The sequence below is a fragment of the Lolium perenne genome, chromosome 2 (assembly GCF_019359855.2).
Source record: "Lolium perenne isolate Kyuss_39 chromosome 2, Kyuss_2.0, whole genome shotgun sequence".
NCBI classification, from domain to species: domain Eukaryota; kingdom Viridiplantae; phylum Streptophyta; class Magnoliopsida; order Poales; family Poaceae; genus Lolium; species Lolium perenne.
In genome coordinates this window covers 174,841,045-174,857,308 of record NC_067245.2, presented here as the reverse complement: position 1 = coordinate 174,857,308, position 16,264 = coordinate 174,841,045, and the positions used below count along the sequence as shown (strand labels likewise).

Sequence of the window (16,264 nt, the reverse complement as noted above, 5' to 3'; positions counted from 1 at the left end):
GATTGGACTCGGTTGGTCCCAAACATTTGAGAAGTAACCCTTCCAACGTCTTGTAGAACATGTCATCCCCAATCAGGACGTACTTCATGGCCTTGTATCTTATCCATTTAGGTGCCCCCTGAGCCGAATCTTTCAAGTAATTGAAAATATCGGCTCTCCAGTCATCTGGTTCCATGAACTGCACCTGGACATCGGTTCCATCTGCTACGTCCTTGTATCCTGATGCCATCTGTGCGAGATCGTTCGCCTCGGTATTCTGCGACCTTGGGATCCAATTGAAATTGATATACCTGAACTGTGCCATCAGCTCACGGCATTGCATCCATAATGGGAAGAGCGACTCGCTCTCGCATTTGTATTCCTCCGTGAGTTGGGAAATCAGCAATTTGGAGTCTCCAAAAATTTCCACCGCTTCTGCCCTGGCTTCAAATAGCAACTCCATTCCCTTGCACATTGCTTCATACTCAGTGACATTGTTGGTGCAAGGGGTAGGTAACCTGATGGAGAAGGAATATGTTGTCCCCCGAGGCGACACGAGTAGAACGCCGATGCCGCAACCATCCTCACAGACAGATCCATCGAAGAACATGGCCCATGCACGCACAGACAGTGCTGCTATATCAGTGTTTATTCGTTCAGCAATAAGATCGGCCAACGCCTGTCCCTTGACTGCTTTCGCAGGCTGATACCGGATATAAAATTCCGATAATGCAAACATCCATTCACCGAGTCGGCCTTTCAACACAGGAGCCGACAACATATGCTTGATGACGTCTGATTTGCATATGACGATAATTTCTGCTGACAGCAAAATATGCTGAATCTTGGTGCAGGTGAAAAACAAACAGAGGCACAACTTCTCAATCTTAGGGTACCTCGTTTCTGCATCCAACATCCTTCTGCTGAGGTAGAAAACCACTCTCTCCAGACCATCATAAACTTGCACCACCACTGAGGCGATGGAGGTGTCAGCTACTGACAAGTAAATGTAGAATGGCCTGTCTTGCTGTGGCGGAACCAACACAGGTGGCTTCGTTAGATACTCCTTAATCTCGTCAAATGCTTGCTGTTGCTCTGCCCCCCAGCGAAACTCCTCATCAGCCTTAATTTTCACCAAGCCCATGAATGGCTCGATTCGCCCTGACAGATTGGAGATGAATCGTCTGACGAAGTTGATTTTGCCGATGAGACACTAGAGTTCTTTCTTCGTGGTAGGCGGCTTCATCGTTCGCACTGCCTCTTGGCTTTTCAGGCCGATCTCAATTCCGCGTTCATGAACCAAGAAACCCAAGAATTGACCGGCCGTTACACCAAAAGCACACTTCTTTGGATTCATTCTTAGTCCGAACTTTCTAGTTCGGTCTAGGACGTGTCGCAAATCCTCCAAGTGTCCTTCCACTGCAACAGACTTGACCACCACATCATCAATGTAAATCTCCACCAATTTGCCGATCAGATCATGAAAGATGTAATTCATGGCTCTTTGGTACGTTGCGCCGGCATTTTTCAGCCCAAATGTCATGACTACATACTCAAACAAGCCCACCGAGCCTGGTACTCTGAATGCAGTCTTGTGTATATCTTCTGGAGCCATGAAAATTTGGTTGTAGCCGGCATTGCCATCCAAGAAACTTAGAACCTTATGACCAGCAGCTGCATTGATCAATGTCTCTGCTACTGGCATTGGGTACTCATCCTTTGGAGTGGCTCTATTGAGATCCCGAAAATCTATGGCGACGCGCCATCGGCCGTCCTTTTTCTCTACAGGTACGATGTTAGAAATCCACTCAGCGTACCTGCATGGCCTGATGAATCCGGCGTTCAGCATTTTCTCGATCTCTTTCTTGACTTCCACCAGAATTTCGGCCTTCATCTGTCGTGCTCGCTGCTGGAACGGCCGAAATCCTTTCTTCAGAGGGAGCCGATGCTCAATGATGCTCCTGTCTAACCCTGGCATCTCTGTGTAATCCCATGCAAAACAATCTGGGTATTCTTTCAACAAAGCTATCATCAGGCTCCTCAGATGCGGATCTAATTTTTTGCTGATAAATGTTGGTCATGGCTTATCCCCAGGACCAATGTCAATCTCTTCTAGCTCATCAGCTGATGTAAACCCATATCCTAGCTTTCCGTCGCCTGCTAGATCGATGCTGAACACATGCACAACATACGGTGAGGATAATATGGGCCGATTGCCTGAATCGGCCTCCTTTTCCATTGCATTTCTCAATGAGGGTTTACAACTTATTTGTGCTCTACGACGACTACGTGGCATGTTTAAGGTGAGATCCTTGCTTTTTATTTTTTGGGGCTGATCGCAGGGATCGGCCTTGCCACGTACGTCTACTGACTTGGGTCTTGCTACTCCGTCAGGCCGGTGGATAAGACCAGCCTCACCCCGTTTTTTGAAGCTTTGATGCGCTCACAGCCGTCCAAACTGATTCCAGAGATCGGCTCTTGGTCGTCTGCATCCCAAATATTCATGCCAGCTAGTGAGATCTCGGTCGAGTCATCTGCATGAATGACCTGTACTTCATCTCCATCCCACTGTATCAGGCATTGGTGCATCGTGGATGGAATGCAACAGTTGGCGTGAATCCAATCCCTCCCTAGCAGGACAGCGTAGGTGCTTTTGCTGTCGACGATGAAGAACGACGTAGGGATGGTTTTTCGGCCTATGGTCAGATCCACGTTCAGAACGCCTTGTGCTTCTGATGCTTGGCCGTTGAAATCGCTTAGTGTGACGTTGGTCTTGATCAGATCTTCGTTAGAGCGTCCCAAACGCCGTAACATGGAGTATGGCATTATATTGACTGCCGCTCCCGTGTCGACCAACATCTTGTTGACAGGCTGCCCATTGATATAACCCCTTAGGTACAAGGCCTTCAAGTGTCTGTAGCTCCTCTCTCATGGCTTTTCAAAGATAACTGGTCGTGAGCCGCAGTCAAACTGTGCTACTGGCACTTCTTCAGTCCTTGGAGCATAGAACTCCGATGGCAGTATGAACACCATGTTTGTATCAGCCGATGCCTTTGCATCGGCTTTTGTCTGCTTGGGGCGCCATTCTTTCTTTTGTGGCCGCGCCTCCGTCTCCAAAGTCTGCTGAATTTTCACGGCCAGGTCGGGCCGTGCTTTCCTCAACGTGTACAGGTACTGCGCTTCGGCTTCCTCCAAGTTACGTAGCCGCTGAACCCTGCGCTTCTGGGAATGACTGAGTCCATCAGGGCACCACCTTGGTCGGTGGTACCTATCTTTTTCTTCTTCTTCTGACTCCTCGAAGTCTTCATCTTGAGAGGACTCAGCTCGTTTATCCTGAGGTGGGAGAGGCCCTAGTCGCTTGAACACTGAAACCTCACTTGTGCCCTTCCTCTGCTGTCTACATTCTGGGCAGTTGTCGATTGTAGGCAATCGGCTCATTCCTGAGTCCCAGCAGTGCTTAAAGAAAGGACAATCCCAGTGCCTGTCCATGTCTTCCTACTCTCTTGACCTCCCTTTAGCGCGCGTTCATATCCTTCGTCGCCTCTATCATATCGACGATGTTTTCTGTTGTCTGCATCAGACCGACGATATCTGTCGTCATCTACGTCGTACCGCTGGCGTCGGTCGTACTGATGCTCATATTTGTTAAGGAGATGCGCGGAGAGTGGTCGTTGATACTGCACGCTTCTCACTTCTTCCTCGGTTAGGTATCGTCTGTCATCATATCGGGGCCGGTCGCGTGGATCGGCCTCCTTTTTATCCTTGCCGTGGGAGTGACTGCTCTCCTCTTTATCTTTGCCATGGCGGCTACAGGCCCTACCATGTTGATATCGAAAGAGAAACCTGGCTCGAATCTCATGGGGTGGTTGAGCTCCACCATGTTGACGCCAGGAAACGGTTGCATGTCCACTTTCATGGCAAACTGACCGAAAATCAATCGGCCTTGTTCTATCGCTATTTGAATCTGTCGATGCAGCTCTTTGCAGTCGTTGGTGACGTGGGTGAACGTGTGATGCCATTTGCAGTACAGTCTCCCTTTCAACTCTTGCACCGTAGGGAATTTTTGGCCTTCGGGTAACTTCAGCTGTTTTTCCTTCAGCAGCAAATCAAAAATCTGCTCAGTTTTGGTTATATCGAAGTCAAACCCTTTTGCAGGCCCTAGTTGTTTCACCCATTTGCAGGACACAGGTACTGCCCCCGAGTCCATTCAGCCACGGTGAATTCCTGATCCTCTGTAGAATATTCAACTTCTTCTGCCTCGACCAGGCCTATCGGGCGCTTGAACTTGTCTTGGTACAATTCTGGGTGGCGCTGCTCATACAATGTCAGTTTCTGGACCATATGCGCCAGTGAATTGTAGTCCACTTGGAAAGTCAGATCCTTGAGCGGCGCTGCGAGGCCTGCCACTGCCAGCTCGACTGCTTCTTTCTCAGTTAAACGAACCGAATAACATCGGTTCTTGACAGTCCTGAAACGCTGAATGTAATCAGACACCGTCTCTCCCCGCCTTTGCCGTACCTGCGTCAGATCGGCAATGCCAGCTTCGGTAGCTTCTGAGTGATATTGTACATGAAACTGCTCTTCCAGTTGCTTCCATGTCCGAACTGAATCTGGTGGCAACGAGGTGTACCACCCAAAAGCTGGACCCGTGAGCGATTGCGCAAAGAACCTTACACGTAGCGGGTCTGATGCTGAAACCATGCCCAACTGTGCCAAATATCGGCTCACATGCTCAATTGAGCTAGACCCTTCTGATCCACTGAACTTTGTGAAGTCAGGGAGCCGATACTTGGGCGGCAGCGGGATCAGATCATATTCGTTGGGATACAGCTTGGAATAGCCGATTGGTCTCCTCTTTGGCAGGATACCGAACTGGTCTCTCAAGATTGCACTGATTTGATCCACGGTATGAGCTGCAGGGGTTGAGCTCTCATGACTCGTTCCGGTGGCATATTTAGCTAGCCACGCCTGTTTCTCAACGTCTGCTCCGGAACTCCCTCCTGCTCCAGCAATCCCTCCTGCTGAAATCTGGTTCGTGTGCGCCCAGTTGTTGCAGTCCGGCACGTATGTGCACACATATCCATGTGGGATCTCTTTGGGTGGCTCGTACAGGAATTGGTAATCGCCAGGATCACCTCCAACCTTGTAGACGACGTATGCCGGTGAACCTTGTTGCTGTGGAGCTGCAAGCGTGAATGGCAGTTGCGGCCTGGTGTGGAACGGTATCTCTCCCTGGTGAGCCCCTAGGGCAGGTCCTGACGGAGAATACTGATGCTTCATGATTTCCTGAACCACACGAAGCGCAACACGCTCGAAAGCGTTCACCAGGCTCTCGGAATGACGATGTAGAGAATGAGCCACCATATAATTGGTTTCCTGGCGCAAGGCTCTGGTGCGCTCCTCCGAAGGAAGAGACAGATCTACTCCATCGAGCATGCCTTCGGGTGTGAATCCCTTGAACTTAATGCCATGTGAACGGGTTTTTTCGAAAGAGCCGATGAGATCGGCTTCGAAGAGAGCCTTAAGCTCATCATACTTCTTCTTGTGCTCTTCAGGCAGATCTTCGTACTTGACTGGTTCGTCCGACATCTCAGCTGCAGGTGTTGACGTGGTTGCTGCAGATTGTCCCACTGGGCGTGCCAGAATGTGTTGCCTGCCAAAACCCACCGGCGAGCAGCGACGAGCAACACGAAGAGCCGGGAGGCTTCCAAGACGGCTGGTGGGTCCTGGTCCCTCGGTCGACGGCCCGCAATGCTCTGGCACACGTCCTGACAGTCGCAAGGGCGTGCCACCTGACCTATACCTGGTCAGGGAGGTGTTGGATCGCTTCGATTAGTTTCCTGCATGGTAGACACGTAAACATTAAATGAGCCTCGATCGACTCTCAGGTTATCCTGCTCATCGGCTCAAAGAGCCGATTGACCCATGGTTCATGATAGATCTTGCAATAACATGGGTATCCTACTTCATTAATATTAAGCTAAATTAATCTACGACAGTTTAGGGTTTTCACCGTATAACCGGAACATCCTACACGTAGTTGAGCCTAGCAGATACAAAAGATGATGGAAAACTAACCCTAAAAGAGGCCTAAAAACCAACATAGAGTCGATTCCCGGAACATCCCTTCTAGGATCGGTAAGCCATACCTAGCGCACTACCGGATCGTTCAACCCGTTTGCAAGACCTAACCATACAGATATCAAACTAATCCTTGAAGAACAAGGAGCAACTATAACAGATCAAATCTACTAAATAAAGATGAAGCAAGATGCCGCCCTTATGCCTAAGATAGGTGTAAGGACGGCTAGACATCGAGGGGCAGTATAGCTAAACAAGCATATCAGAAGAACAATAATGCAAGCCCCAAAACATCTACGATAAATAGTGTTACTCGCCATCAACAAGGCTTCAGTACGAGTAACACCAGATAACGAATAAACCTATACTGCCTAGATCGCAAGATGCGATCTAGGCAGCATGATGCTTACCCGGGAGAAACCCTCAAAACAAGGGGTGGTGATGCGCCTAGATTGTGTTTGTTGTGAACGTGATTGTCCTCCTTTCTCAATAACCCTAGATATATATTTATAGTCCGTGGACTTTCTAATTCGGGAATAAACCTAACCGTGTACGGGCTAAACTCTATCTCTTGATTCTAATCTACCATAATATACAGATACACGGGCAATCTAGCCCAAACTCTCATGCAAGGCTGCTTCAGAGACACTCCACTTGTATATCCTCCAAGCTCATCTCAATTACGGCCCATCTCCTGATTTGGCCAAAATCTGGTGATAACAGTGACATATCCCTCCCAATATTTCTCCTATTTCTCTCAGCCTGAGAGCATGCACGAACCAGGAGCTCTCATGCGCCTCTCTCTCCGTTCTTGGACAAAACTTGCCGTGCTACAGTGCAGTCTTTGGCTCTATCCATTTGGAGATATTGGTTTGGCCTATGCAAGGATTCTGGAAAGGATCCGGTGCAAACCTCCCTTCCTCTCTCCCTTCCTTGCTCGACCAGCCAGTGGTCTTCCACGAGACCTTGCGGCACCACAAGTCTCCCTGACATCCTGCAGCTCTTGGCCACGCTTTGCAACACGCTGCGCGCACGCCCGTCCGTGGTGACCAGGTCACCACAGCTGCACACACCGTCCGAAAAACCAAACCCTCTCGCAGTCAATTTCGACCATGCACCGCAGCAGGACTACACCCTAGTCCTTCCCCAGTACCATCCTAGCCTCCCTACGCCAACTCATGCGCCGTCCCGGTCGACGCACTTGTCGTGTCTTTTCCTCGAGTATCTTGCGTGCACGCTGGGAGACGTGAGTGTCCGCTGCAACCCTCGACGCCAAGACAAGCACAACCCTCCAAAATCCTCTCTCGCACGATCAGACGCTCCTTCACCGCCTCCATGGTCCAATGACGGGGCTGTGAGCCCGTGCACTGTCCGCCAAACTCTCAGCTCACGGTGCACCGGCATGGTTCTTTATAAACCAGAGCCGGAGCTCTCTCTCTCTCGTTTTGTCACACCAATTCCTCTCCTCAGTCCACCCAGCTCCCTTGGCTACCAGACAGACTCCGCCTTGCCCTCTCCTCCCCTCGTCCACAATGGAGACGACCTTGTCTTCCCGGGCGTGCGTCAAACGCAGCGAACCCGAGCTGGAGCTCGTCCTCCTCCGTCTCTCCCCCTACTCCCTATGTGTTAACATCTATCTTTCTCTCCCTGTAACGCCGCCATCTTCTTTCCAGGAGCTCGCGGGAGAACGCCGCCGTCGTATTCGTCCGCAGCATCGCGAACCACGTCGACGTCCATATCGTCATCTGCGCCCTCGTCTGCACGTCCGCGTCAAGCCACTGTCCCGCGGATGCCGCCCTCAACCTCTCCTTTTGTTCAGCTTCCGGCATTGGAGTTCCATCCGCCGGTCCGCGCCGATGACACGTTCGCCTCGTCCGCTTCGACGCCAGGAGTTCGTCCCTGTACGCGCGCGCCGCGGACTGAGCCGCCCAGCTTCTGCCGTCCGCGACCGCCCATTCGGTGAGCTACGCCTCCCTTCGCGTCCTGCACCGCGGCTGCGCCGCCAGCCTCGCGTCGCCGGCTCACGTCCGATCGGCGCATCGGGCGCCGTCGCTGCATGCATGCGTCGCGCGCGTGGCCAGCATCTGGTCGAACCGCCTGGGTAATGGACGAGTCGTGTACTCGTGTGGCCCCCGAACCGGGCCGGCCCAGCACTGCGCTGGCCGGATTCCTTATTCGGCCCGTTCTCTCTTCTCTCTCTTTTCCTGAAAAAAAATAAACGCCTGTTAGTTCTGCACCAGTTTTAATTCACCAAATATTATGTATTTCTCTAAAATTTATGATTCAAATTTCTACATACTTGAAAACAAATTCTTAGTCACCTCCAATTGCATGCATGTTATTTCATGCTATAGTTATGTACTGGCAATTGTTTTGGTGAAATGTTGCTTCTGGAGGGATTATTAATTTGTGAGAGTTTTGTTTATGTTTTTGCAGTAGGGTTAATTTTTTTCGAAAGAATATGTAACTAGCTTCATTTTGGTATATCATAACCCAGCAGAAGTTTCCTGGATTTTGTGTAGATTAAAAGTTTATATCTAGCCAGTAGGGACTTGTGTGATTTTTATTTTGAAAAATAAAAGAGATTTTGCAACAAGATCAACTCCCAGTGATTGATATCACCTGGGATTGCTTCTTTACCAGAGGGAATATTTTTGGGAACTTTAGGTTATTTCTGGGGATTTTATAACCAAAACGGGAACCTTTTTAGTATAAAATTGTAGTAATTAGTTTATAGCTCAGAAAAATGCCAAACCAGTTTTGTACCTAACCAGTGGCATGGTTGTTTCTGGTTGGATGTACTCTGATGTTGGTGTGCTTGCATATTGGTTTGATCTAGTTTCTGCCTTGTCAAAATATTTAAAAACATTTTAAAAGCTTATTTTTGAAAACTACAAGTGCATGTGAGTTCCACATGTTAATAGCTTCCGGTAGATATGCTGCATGTATTTTTTGTGAGCAACAGAAATATTTAGGTCATTTATTTAGTTCCTAAGCCATTTCTGGTTTTATAAAAATCATATCTATTGTTAAAAAAAACCAAATTTAGTGAATCCAATTTCTGTAGCCTTATAAAGTCAAGCTCTACTCTCTGTGATTTTACCAAATTTTTGTGTACATTTTTATAGAGTGGTTTGTTAATGTGGTGTTCTTGCTTATTTTACCCATAGGGAAATTGTGTTGTTTATGTTTAAAATGATTTTTAATGAACCTTGGCACCAGACCCCTACTGGTGGTTTCCAAAGGTCATTAGCCACCTTTGATTGTGTAGATTATGATTTGTTGTGAGGCAGAGCCTTTTTAGCAAAATAATCATTTTGCCCTAGGTGTTATTATTTGATGTGTTTAGTGTCTCTGATTTAGTGGTTTGTTGTTGTGTGTTGTTGTGTGGTTTGATGATATGCCTAGGGATTGATTGCCTTCTCTTTTATTTTGCGACGATAGAATGCGAGTACTATCAGAGAAAAAGGAGAGGATCTTGGTGAGGATTTCGAAGAGGAAGGAAGAGCAGATGATTCGTGAAGATGAAGTCCAGGGACAAATAGCCAACAAAGGCAAGCCACCTCTTGATGCATATCTCATCCTAATTATCTTACTCTTGCATTATTTGCAGTTTTATAAATTGCATGATTTTATTTATGGGATTTCTATTTTCGTGCCCCTGACTCCTTAGTTGTGCTCAGTTTTCCCCAGCCCCTTAGTTTTTCCTCAGTTTTCCCCAAGACCTTGTCTGAAACCCGCAGAAGGAGCTCGGACGGAAGGAATCCCGTTTAGTTGACGTTGGTTGGTGCTGGCAAGTGGGGCCGCTGTTGGTGCCCCGCAGTGGACACGTCTTCACTTATCCAGATCATCGTGGGACCCACAACTTGTCCACGTTAGTGCGCCGGACCCACAGCTTACCCAGGTGACCGTTGCAAAATGGGAGCCCGAGCCAGCCCGTGCCATTGCTTCCCCTTTCTTTCCCCGCGCCCAATTGTTCTTCTTCTCCGCCAGCGGCAGCCCTTTTCCGGCAGGCGGGTGATGTCTAGTTTCTCTTCGACCTCCCGTTCTTCATGGCCGCAGTATGGACCCGTGCCTTTGACAAGATGCCCTGACTGCCCACGCCAGGAGCCTCTGAAGCGGTCGATCTGTAAGACGGACGAGAATGGCAACCGTGGACGTGAGTTCCTTGCATGCGAGAGCTTGCCATATAGAGAGGGGGATAAGGTTAGATCTCGCTCCAATTTCTCTGTTTTCTCTCGATTTTCTTGCTATTCCCTCGAATTTGGGATTTAGGGTTCCCGTTGTTGTTTTCAGATCCTGAAGAAATGCAGGCATTTCGAGTGGATCGATGTGTACGTTCGGAGGCTTCAATTGCAGGAATCAATTGGCGCTATTGGGGAGCGCAATTTGGGAGGGGGGGGACTTGCTGTAGAGAAGGTGGCGGAGAGAGGAGCCGTTCCGATTATGCCTAATGCTCCCAATGTAGGACTGGAGGAAGTGAAGGGAGAAATGAAGAAAATGAACAAGCAGTTAAGGCAGCTGATCGAGTTGAAGAAGCAAGCTAATCTGATGGCTGGTTGTTTTTTCTGTTGTATAATTGCGATCGGATTCTTATCATTGCTCACCAGGCGCTACAAGTTGTTACAAGGGATACCTTGTTACAAATTCATTATTCAGTTACATGTACTTGCAGTTGTTTTCATAGTTAGTGTGTGCATTCACCGAAATTACCAACTATATTGGAATGCTAAAAAAAGTTGATAATTATACCACTTTTGGGCCGTTTCAAATTACTAAAACGCCAAAACTATATGGGATCCCCTAAAAGAAAAAGGAAAGCGAAAGATAGTTGATAATTATTAGAGGGGTGACAATAATGCATTCACCGAAATCCGCAAATATGTATGCCTCATGTTTATACCGAAATTATACCACTTTTGGGCCGTTTCAAATTACCGAAACTATATGCCAAAACTATATCCCCTAAAAGAAAAAGGAAAGCGAAAGATGGTTGATAATTGTTAGAGGGGTGACAATAATGCATTCACCGAAATCCGCAAATATGTATGCCTCATGTTTATACCGAAATTATACCACTTTTGGGCCGTTTCAAATTACTGAAACTATATGCCAAAACTATATCCCCTAAAAGAAAAAGGAAAGCGAAAGATGGTTGATAATTGTTAGAGCGGTGACAATAATGCATTCACTGAAATCCGCAAATATGTATGCCTCATGTTTATACCGAAATTATACCACTTTTGGGCCGTTTCAAATTACCGAAACTATATGCCAAAACTATATCCCCTAAAAGAAAAAGGAAAGCGGAAGATAGTTGATAATTGTTAGAGGGGTGACAATAATGCATCCACCGACAGAGAGAGAGAGGGGTGGCCACGAAGAGAGAGAGAGGGGTGGCCACGAAGAGACGGGGAGGGGTATACTGCTCGTTAGATCAGTTGGTCAACGGTTCGTGGAGTCGATCCGTGTGACAACGGCTCAACCAATCAGGATAAGTTTGGGCTTCTGAGAGCATTTGTGACAGAACTTGAGGGCAAAACTGAGTAGTACTAACAATCCAAGGGCACATAAATAGTAAATAGACTAAGGGATTCAAACAAAAAGAACTACAAAATGAAAAATGCGTGTTTTGTACAATATAATTCATATTGGGCTACATCAAATTATTTGCAATTCAAATATACATGAGTGTGACAATTATGGCATCATTTAGACAAACTATGTTTTTGGGGAAGATGTTTTGCAAAGGGGTTGGAGTGGAAAACCATGCATCTTCATAGCTACACTAGTGATTCTGAGAAGTGGCAATTTGTGGTAAAACTTGATTTATATATGTTTGTTAAGGTTTTCTTGGTGGCAGATTGCGTAGGAAGACTCCATGAGTAGGTGCCACTATGTTTTTATTTTTTTGATTTTTTTTGCGCATGGAATGACTCAATTAGATATGTTAATCTCATTTGTTGACTCTCTGTTGACTAGCTACTTGAGGGTAAAACTGAGTATATTGCACTTGCCAGTCTAAGTACTCGAGGGGAAAACTGAGTACAGATAAAATTTCTGTATAAGGCCCGAGGTTATAACTGAGTACACCAAACGTCCCAGGGTTAGACTCGTGTCGCGGTGCACGCTGCAGCCGTGCATAGCGGAAGCGTGTTGCGGTACACGCCACCTTCGTCTTTATAGAGCCCTTTTTCTCTCCCTCGACGCACTTTCTCACTGCAACCGCCTCTCCTGTCCCATCATCTTCTCCACAACCGAAGAAAAAACCCCGAAGAAAACCGCCGGCGATGGAGAAGAATGAGATGCCCATTGTCGGCGCATCAGCCGCCGGCGCATCGGCCGCTGCCCCCGTCCAGGCCCCTGTCGCTGCTTCCAACGTAGCAGCCGGCGCATCAGCCGCCGGCGCATCGGCCGCCGCCACCGTCCAGGCCCCCGTCGCTTGGGACCCGTACGAACCAGCGCCGTACGTCGCGCCGGAGAACCCCTACGACACCAGCATCATCGACGACGAGCCGAAGGTAACCCTTTGCTCCCTTGTTCTTATCCCATTTCAATCCTTTTGTGTTAGATCTAGCGTTATTAGGGTTCGTCTGTTCCTAGTTCAATCCATTTGTGTTAGATCTAGCGTTATTAGGGTGCGTCTGTTCCCTAGTTCAATCCATTTGTGATTTGCTTTTGTTTAAGATTTGTGCCGATGATGATGAATATTTGGGCACAAATTGATTCAGGGTTTGGTCAGTAAACAATTGGTGTGTACAAATTTGTTGTGCATGATCTGTGGTTTGCTGACTCAAATCCTGGATATAAGTGTGTCCAATGTAACTGAGGCTACCTCTTTTTTTCGAGTCCATATTATCATGCGTGATCTTTGTTCACTCTCTGTTCCATCATCGTTGCAATTGACTCCGTGTTTTTTGTATGATCTTTGGTGCTACGTGACATGTGCAGAGCAGCGACGTCGATAGCGATGACGAGTCCTTCCACACCAAGACTCGTCACGTCCTCAGGAGGCTGCAGTCCGGCCATTACGATGGCCCCTTTGCTCGAGGCATTTACAAGTGCCCCTTCTGCAACAGGAAGCTCCGCGCCACCGACTTCAACTGCCTGGTGAACCATGCTGAATCCATTGGCAGATGCGGCGCTAGAGTTGGAACGACGGTGAACGTGCATGCGTTCATGGCCAAACACAAAGCACTTGGGATTCACCTGCGCAACCTCCAGGCGAGTCACAGGCGCAACCTGGAGGCGTTGAACATGCCTACTGCACTCTCTGTATGTGAGTGCTCTATCTGTAGAGCAGCTTAAATTCATGTAAAATGTAGCTTATGTTGTAGGGTTCTATCGGTACTACTGTTGATCTGTCGTGAACATATCTATGCTATGTTGGCTGCTGTATGTAGCTTATCCTATATTTTTTCTGGATTTGTGCCCTAGATTTCCTACCTGATTGGGTAAAAACGAAGGCATAAAGAAATGAAGGTCGTTAAAAAACAGAAGGAGAAGCTGCTCTAGATTTGCTACCAATTTGGGCTATCAAATATGAATGAGATCGAGCGAGAGAGAGGAAAAAGGTACATTGAAAACTTCTAATCTGGGCGAAAGAGACAGAAACCACTCGTGCCCACGTCCCGGACCCACACGGCTCCACACGCTTATGGCCACACAAACATGGTCTCGTCCTGTCCCACGCGGTTCCTTCCTACCAGCCCCACACGACGCGGCCCCACAAACGACACGACCCCACTCGTCAGCACGGAACGGTCAACTTAACGGAATCCTGCCGTCCGAGCTGCTTCTGCTCCTTCTACTGGTTTCAGACAAAGGCTAGGGTAAAACTGAGGAAAAACTAAGGAGCTGGGGAAAACTGAGCACAACTAAGGACCCGAGGGCACAGAAATAGAAATCCCTTTATTTATTTATGTGGGTGGTTATTGCCACCCGGAGTTTTATTATTCCACCCTTAGGGTGCAGTACTCGTTGGTACCTACTAATCAAACCCCTATTAGTGATATGGTGCTTACCACCTTATCATCCTTGTCGCCAATTTTCAAGAAAAGTTGGACTATAGGTTTGGAGCCCTGGAAAAATGGTTGTGAAATTATTTTCAAGAAAAGAAGTTTTTCAAAAACCTTGGAATGGGGTAGCCCTGCCCAAGTGTGAGTTTATAAAAGGAAAAAGGTTTATGGAAAGAAGATTTGCTGGAGGCAAGTGGAGGAATGAAAATGTTTTCGAAAACTTTAGCGCCTAAGTACTCACCCGGACTAAAAGATAGTGCAACCACATTACCCCAAAGTGGGCACGGGGCGTAGCGTAGTAGTTTGTCTCGCCTTAGTTTGAGTCCTGCAAGTGTAGTGGCAGTCCGACCATGGACGCTTCGACCGGGGTTCTTCCCATGATAAGGGACGCAACCCATTTGCCTTTTTAGGTACGCGGGGTACAACTTATGAGCTCCCATTGAAAGATGCCAAAGTGGTTGGATGGCATTCCGGAGGTTCCGGTGTCGGGGACTTTGCAACTCCTGGGTAAACGGCATCCCGGACTCTGGTGTTGGGAGGTACAACTCATTCGGCATGTCTTAGGCTAAGGCGGGCAAGCGAAAAACTGCGATCGGTTATCCGAGCCTCGCGTTTTGACGCTTGGTGAACCAGGGATAAACCCGGCGGATTTATCGGATCTTGTGGGGAAAGTGTACGACCTCTGCAGAGTGAAAACTATTCGAATAGCCGTGTCCGCGGTTATGGACGGTTGGTAAGGCTGTTGCTTAGCCTGAAGAGTTTTGGTTTATAAAAAGTGTTTTCTCAAAAATGTTTCGGGAAAAATGATGCCAGTGGGACTGGTGGAAATGTACCTAGGAGGTACGGTGGAAAGTTGGAAAAGTTGTTTTGGCCATATGAGATGGCCGGAAAGGAAAAATGGGTCATCCTTACCTATTAGTCTTCAAAAGAAACTTGTTTTCAAAAAGGTTTTCAACAAAGATATAGAGATGTCATACTCTCGAGAGAAACTATCTCTCACTCCTTGTAACCCTAGAATAGTGCTTGTTCCTTGCTACTGCCAAATATGCATATCCTTTACTTCTCTCTAAGGTGGTTTGCGGGTACAATTCATAATGTACTCATGGCTTTGTCCCTGGCTATTTACTTGGCCAGACTTGGTGGAGTTCGACAGATGAAGAAGGAGTTGACGACGTCTATGCGAGCTAGGCACATCTTCCCAGTCAGTTGACTGTAGGGTTATGGCATGACTTGGGCCATGCGAATGCTTTCGTCTGAAGTATTTCCGCTGTGTGATTGTGGATCTCCTGCCATTGCGGCTCTTATGTAAGTATTGGTCATATGACATGTTGTAATCTTCTTATTCGGTATTGTAATGGATGATGTATTTGGTACCAGTTTGGTTATGCTTTCACGACACACTGATCATGGGATCGTGAATGTGTATGCATAACGGGTGTTTCGGACAGCTAGTCCGCGGCCCCACAGCATCTCTATATACCATAAACCCTAACCCTAACTATATAGAAAAAGATGAACAATCCATGCTTTTCGATTGCCTTTTTTGATCCACCTTTGGCTGGATTTCAAATTTGGGGGGGGGGGGTAGGGGACGAGTGTGTTTCTTTGGATGCCTCTCTCGTTTTTGCTAGTTTTTGGGGGTCACAAAAATTCAGGGTAGCATCATGCCCACCCCCTCCCTTCACGCGCGGAAAAAGTGTTAGGCGAGTAGTAAAATGGCACGAACAACAAGTTTCAAGTAAAATTTCGAATATAACCAGAATGTACCAATTGATAGATGAGTTAACTTGGCTTCATGGAAAAAATAATGTCATGTAAATGAGTTAACTTGGTTTTCCTACCCTTGAATCCATAGGAAACTTTGTACTAATATAGTATAATGATCACCCGAGTTATTACACCAATAGGTCTGTCACTTACGTGTGGTTCCCATGCGTGAGGTCCCACACTTCAGTAAGCACAAGTCATGTGCGGTCGGTAGGCAAACTCCCATCTTCTTTGTCAAGAGAAGACGCATCAAAACTCCCCCTCTCTCTCTCTCTCTCTCTCCAGTTATCCACCTCCGCTGGCTGCTGGTTTTGGCATTGCGTTTCTACCTCAGCTCGGAGGCCATGGTGTGCACGCACTGTAGCCATGGCGATTTGGTCGCGCTAAGTGGTTCGTCCCCGGCTGCGACGAGGATCAAT

General features: G+C 47.6%; 1 long non-coding RNA gene across 1 annotated transcript; it reads left to right on the top strand.

The window, feature by feature from the left end:
• The first annotated feature begins 7,518 nt into the window (after nucleotides 1–7,518).
• Nucleotides 7,519–15,455, top strand: LOC127328937 (uncharacterized). Its single transcript, XR_011751010.1, has 3 exons — nucleotides 7,519–8,019; nucleotides 9,505–9,614; nucleotides 15,213–15,455. It is a non-coding gene; the product is annotated as an uncharacterized lncRNA (long non-coding RNA).
• The last annotated feature ends 809 nt before the right edge of the window (nucleotides 15,456–16,264 follow it).